This window comes from Psammomys obesus, unplaced genomic scaffold, assembly GCF_907164565.1.
Source record: "Psammomys obesus unplaced genomic scaffold, mPsaObe1.curated_primary_1811, whole genome shotgun sequence".
NCBI lineage: Eukaryota > Metazoa > Chordata > Mammalia > Rodentia > Muridae > Psammomys > Psammomys obesus.
Window position 1 is genome coordinate 8,443,751 of NW_026596034.1, and position 6,000 is coordinate 8,449,750.

Below are 6,000 nucleotides of genomic sequence, written 5' to 3' on the forward strand. Positions count from 1 at the left end.
CTCATGTATTTCTTTATAGTATAACTTTAAAAATGGTTATTTATTGCAAAATGCACCTTTGCTGTCTTTAAGTATACAGTTCAATATTCCATCTACACTGTTGGGAAACCATTACCATCCTCCATCCCCAGAGCTTTTGCACCTTGCAAAATAGAAACTCTACTTCCATTAGAGAGTAACTCTTCATTCCTCCTCCTCTAACCCCTGGCACCCACCATCCTATTCCCAGTCCTCACAGATTTGCATATGCTAAGGACTGCCTACCAGTGCAGGCCCTACAGCATTTGTTTTTCTGTACCTGCCTTATGTCATTTAACACCTTGTTCATATTTTTAGAACCATTAGACTTAATACACCTGGAATGTGTGTGTGTGTGTGTGTGTGTGTGTGTGTATTTGTGTGTGTTTACATGAGTTGTGGTGCATGTATATCTGTTATGTGTGTGTTCTGTGTTGAGTGTTTGGGAGTGTGTATGTATTTAGTGTGTGTCTTTGTTATGTACATGTTTCCTACATGTGTGACATAGTGTGTGCGGCAAATGTGTAGTGTGATGATTCTGCTGTAAGCCCACCATGATTTAAGATATCATTTTCCACAGTCATTGACAACCATCTATGGCAACTGTCTTCCATCTTGTTCCAACAAGACATACACATATCTTGTAGGGGCAGTGTCTTCTGTTTCCTTGATCTCTTTGTAGACCCTTAGGCTGGGTCCACTGTTGGCTACTTTAGCTGAGACCTCATCCATCCTCTCTTAAAGGCCCAGCTCAGGTATTGTTTCGTCTTGTCAGCCTCTTGCCTGTTCCCAAGGCCTCAGGAAGTGTCCTAGGCTCCCTGAAACTTTCTCATCTCTCCTAGGGGAGCTCAGCATACAGAGATCTGAGTCCTCAGTACAAGATAGGCGAGGAAGGCTCAGGCACACCTGCCAGATCGTGCAAACATCAGAGTTCTTAATTTCTCCTCCTCTTTTGGCACTTTGCCATATCCTAGATGATTGCAAAGCCGTATTCAAGATAAGGCAAGTTCATCTTGGTTCCTCTCCCAGGACATTTGGTAAGGACATGCAAAACAGGATTGTCTTGAGGCTCATTTCCCCTCAGGCCTGGAAGCAAGTCACAGTCAGAGGGTGCCTTGTCTTTCCAAGAAGTATGCAAAAGAGAGCTGCTGGGGCCCTGCCTCTCTCAGACTGTGATGTGACCCCAGGAGGGGCTCAGGAAGTTGGGGCTGATGAATAGGTCTGTGTGCCACAGATATTTCTGTGGCTATCTGAAGGACTACAGGAAGCCCTAACATCTTATGGGGTCTGGCCATGGAAACCTCATTCTCCGCTGAGCGTGGGCTGGGAAGGGACTGAGGGTTCCATGAACCTCTTGTCAGCCACTGATAGGTACACCCAGACCATAGCTCCCTCTAGGTCTCTGCAAGTTGGGAGAACTGAGTGGTGCTTTAATGGAGAAGAGATAAGCTGGTGAACAAACAATGGGTACCCCTCTCCTCCTCCTGCATGCCCCAGGCACCTTAGAGGGCTGCCTGGCTGCTTGGTAAAAGGCTCTCTGAGCACAGTCTGTTACCAGAAGCAGGTGGCCCAAGGAGAAGCATGCTGGGATTGCGAGTGCTGCAGACGGAGTGTCTCTGGGAGACAAACAGACATAATTAGTCAATAGCCAGTGATCCTTAATTGAAGTCATTGTACCTCATCTCTGCTTTGGCTTTTACACACACACACACACACACACACACACACACACACACACACACGCTGAGCATTTAAGGCCTGGGCTCATGGGTTCTTTATAAAAAGGACCTTACTGTCTGTCCTCTGCTGTGAATAATAAGTCTCCTGAGCAAGTGGCTCTGGGTAACATCCTACTGGTGGTCCTAAATAGCTGGGTGGCTGGGGAAATCATCTAGGTCAGGACAGGCCACTTTCCTCAAGGGTAGAATGAGTGCCATGATCCGGACCTTATAATCGTACTTGAGGTTGTGAAGTGGATTGATGGATGGAACTTAGTCCCTGGAAGTCACTTAAGAACCACTAGCTGTGCTGCCAGAGAAGAGCTGGGCTGGTGTGTTCTCCTAGTCTTGGCTGTTTACAATCTCACCCCAATGTCCATCGACAGATTCTCTCTCCTGCCAGGGTTTCGAGTTGTGAGACTCAGTGGTGGCTGATCCAGAAGTTCATGGCTGCATGAGCCACACCTGCTTCCACTTGCTCTGCACAGCTCATCCCATGGCTCTTAATGTCTGGGACATTAAGGGAAACATTAACCATTACGGGAAAGCCATGAAAAGTCCAACAGTCCTGCATGTGTGCAAATGCTACCAAATTAGCAGGCACATCTGTGAGGGAGCCCAGGTCTCCATGCACTTCTTAATGCTGGATGAAGAAAACTGGAACATGCCCAGACATCCTCAGAGACTCTGCTCTCTCCACAGCCTCCATCGCCGCTTCCAGGGGTGCTCAGGGGAGGGTACATCGTGCTCCCCTCAAAGCTTCGTCAGCTCTGATGGCGTTGTTTCACCTCCAGTAGAGTTAGTTGCTGCCTCAACTTGGATTTCCTTCCCCTCTTTCTGTGCAAAAGGCTGGCTGACAGGACTTCTGGCTGACACAAAAATCTACCTGACAGGACTTCTATACCTCTGTTGAGGTTGTAAAAGTTCTTTTTCATAAGGAATTCAATGACAGAGATCAAGAGGCCCCAGTGAGCCATCTGTAGATGTGTCTGCCTTTGCCAGGCACACTTGATACAGTGTGAAAGGCGAAGAGCCTCTGCACTTGTCTCTCACTTAGAGTTGTTATTTTAAAACATCTTCTCCAGCCATAACCCAAGTCACAGTCTTTACACATTCGGGAGGATGAAAATTTCCTTAAAATCTGTGGCCACCTGGGGCTTTCTCTATGGAAGCAAGACTTCTTATCCATGGTCCCTATCACCTCCCTGAGAGGATTTGAGATTTTCCCCTTGCTGGGCACCCTGTACCTAGAGGGAGCTTCTAGGTACTGGGCTGGTCTCAGCAAGCTCATTAGCTGGGCCATATCATTAATCAGGTGCTGGGGCAGATGAGACAGATAGCACTACCTCTGTTTTGCAATCATGGGTGTAATCAAGATGGCAAACAGGCAAGGGAGGCGAGCAGGGCCCCTGAGAAGCACGCCCCCACCACACAAGACCAGCCAGCCCAATCTTGTCGAACAGCATGTTGGATCTCCATGAGCTGTCTCACCAAGCCTCCTGCTGTGAACTGTGCCCCTGGCAGTCTCGGAAGGGGATACGCTCTGTACCATTCAGCTCCCTGAGAACAGTGCCCCACAGTTAGCTGCCAATTGGGTGAGTGGTGACAATGCTTTCAGAAACCACCCCTGATGGTTTCTAGAAGCTGCAAAGGCTTCCCATGGAGGCCCTTGTCCATCCCGAGGCTCAGAGTTACAGCTGTTTCTTTTTAGCAAATTTGCCTCCATCCAAGAAATGGGGAGTGAACACAATGAACACACCAGCCTACCTGGAGCCTAGGCTGTCTGAATTTCAGAGATGACATGCCGTGAAGCTATGTCTGTTGCCGAGAATAGACAGGGGACAAGACGAACCTTGCTCCCTAACTAAGTCTAGCAGCATATCTTAGGCTGGGACCAAAAGTCTTCCTCAAGCCAGTGTTAACCCATAATCTTTGCTTTGAGGTAATTAATTGCCAGTGTAGGGGCTTCCCTGTAACAGAAAGCCAGCCTTGACACTTCTGTGTAAACATCCAGCTTAGCATATCGACAAAGTGGGGGTTGATGCTTTCATCCCATGCTACCTACTCCAAAAAGGCAATCAAGGCGGTGCTTTGGGCTTCAGACTCCCCCAACCCCCCAGGCCCAAAGCTGCTGTAATCTCCCCTACCCTGATCCATATCCATACTTAGTCTTTACTTCCTGTAGCCACTTAAGCCTGGGTTGGAGTTTGTTTAGTAACCTTCCTTCTTTCACACCGGCTGGTGACTCATAAGTTCGTTTTCTTAGGAAGGCACGCAGCAAAATTCCAAAGTAGCAAATGACCGGAGTGAAAACCCTTAAACTCACATAGATTTAATCACTGCAGCAAATTGGAACCATTTGTGGTCAGGTTTTGATGACGATCTAGAAAGAATTCCCAACTCCCCCTCCACTTTCTCTTTAAGTGGCTTAGTTAAGGTTAGTGAGAAGGGGGACGTGGGCTCCAGGGTGGGGGACTCCAGTAGTTTCTAGCCACTCTCAGGGACATCTGTGGCCACCTGAGCATTTTTGAAAGGCAAAGATCAAACCTCCATGATAGCCAGCCTCATGAGGCAGGGGCCCAGGCTCCGTGACCCAGAAACCAGTGAGAACTTGGTGCAGTGAGTGTCCACCAAAGCTTTGAGGCATTCTAAGGAAAATATTTTGTTTTGTGACTTTTGTCGCCTCCAGTTATCCTAATAAGGCAAGGAAAAGGTCAGCACATATTTTTTTTTTTTTTCACCAACAGAAAAGAAATCGAACTCGATCTGTTATGATTTCTCCTTAAGCAAACCAAACAGAGAGCTTTAATGAAGACTGGGGTCTGGGGCTGACCCCCACTGCACTGCGAGTGTCAGATCTGTTTCTGATAAAAATCGACATTGAGGTTTTGAAGAATGAATCAGAGGGGAAGTTCAAATCCATTTCATGACTGGGCTGAACCAAATCGAAGGGGAAAGCTTGCCTGTAATTAAAGGGAAGCTTGAAAACATTTTCCCTCTTCTGAGGCAGTTTTTCAGAAGTTTGTAGAACCAGGGTTGCTTGTCAACAATCAGTTTGTGAGGCTCTGTGGGATTTCTTGAAAGCAAACCTGACGGTCACTTTGCAGGGACCATGGTGGCAAAATTTCCTGCAAAATTATGAAAAAAAAGTTACCCATTAGGGTCCAACCCTGACTCCCTTTTCTCCCTCTCATCTCTAGTTTCTCTGAGTTTAGTTGCGAAGAAAATTTCAGGTTGAAAGAAATACAGTATTTATTTTCTGTGAATGTCAATAAAGAAAGTGGCAGGTTTGGGATTATTATTTTTAAAGGTTCTTTGGACAAGTTGGTCTTTTTAATTTTTCCAAGTTGTGCCTGTTGGTATAAAGCTTCTGGCACCTGATGGGTGGAACTGTGAGTCTGTGCTGAGGAAGGTGAGCTAGAGACTTCCAGGAGGGTTTTAGAGAAGAAATGAACTTTTCCTAGGACCCTCGGTTATCCACGAGGACCTTTTAAAATGCTCAGTGCTGAGTCTTTGCTTGAAGACTCCTGTTTGTTTGGGTTTGTGGAATCCCTTTCCTTTCTTCAGCAGTCTCAGATGTCCCTGGTTTAGGCCAAGCCATCAACTGTAATCCGCTCCAGCCCTGCTGAGGAATAACCCACTTTGTTCATAGGCACATAACATAACTTCAGCCCTCAGGGCCTCTGTCGTGAAACGCAATCCCAGATGCTCCAAGATGTCTTGAGAGATAAGTGTGGCCTAATCTTAGGGTCACCCTGGCTCTGGAAGAGCAGAGTTCGTCTATACCTCCTGACATTGTTATCAACTGGCGACCCCAAGCAGCCACAACCCGCAACATTTTCCACAGAATCTGTGGTGTTAAGAAAATACCTTCCAGTGCTGTGTTATTTTAAGCTGAAACAAAAGTAGCCACGAATGGCTGGGGGGAACAGAAGGGACATTGTTCTCCCTGAGGTCAGGCTCTCAGAACTGGCCTGCAACTGGGTTCCAACAAATGGAGACCAGAGTGCCACTAAGTCCAAATTCGATATTGAGTGTCAGGCAGGATCACTTGGAGCCCAAAGAGGGAATTGCCAAGCCCTCGGTCATGAGAAGTCTGATTTCCAATGGACAGGCAAGAAGTGCTTATCCTATAGGCAGTGGCAGGATGACTGAGTTTGAGAGAAAGCTACCTGCTTAGTAGACCCGGCAGGGTGGCGAGGAGCTGGGAGTGGGTTGGCTCCATGGAGCACAATCCTGAGCCCTTGAATGAATTGTTTTATTA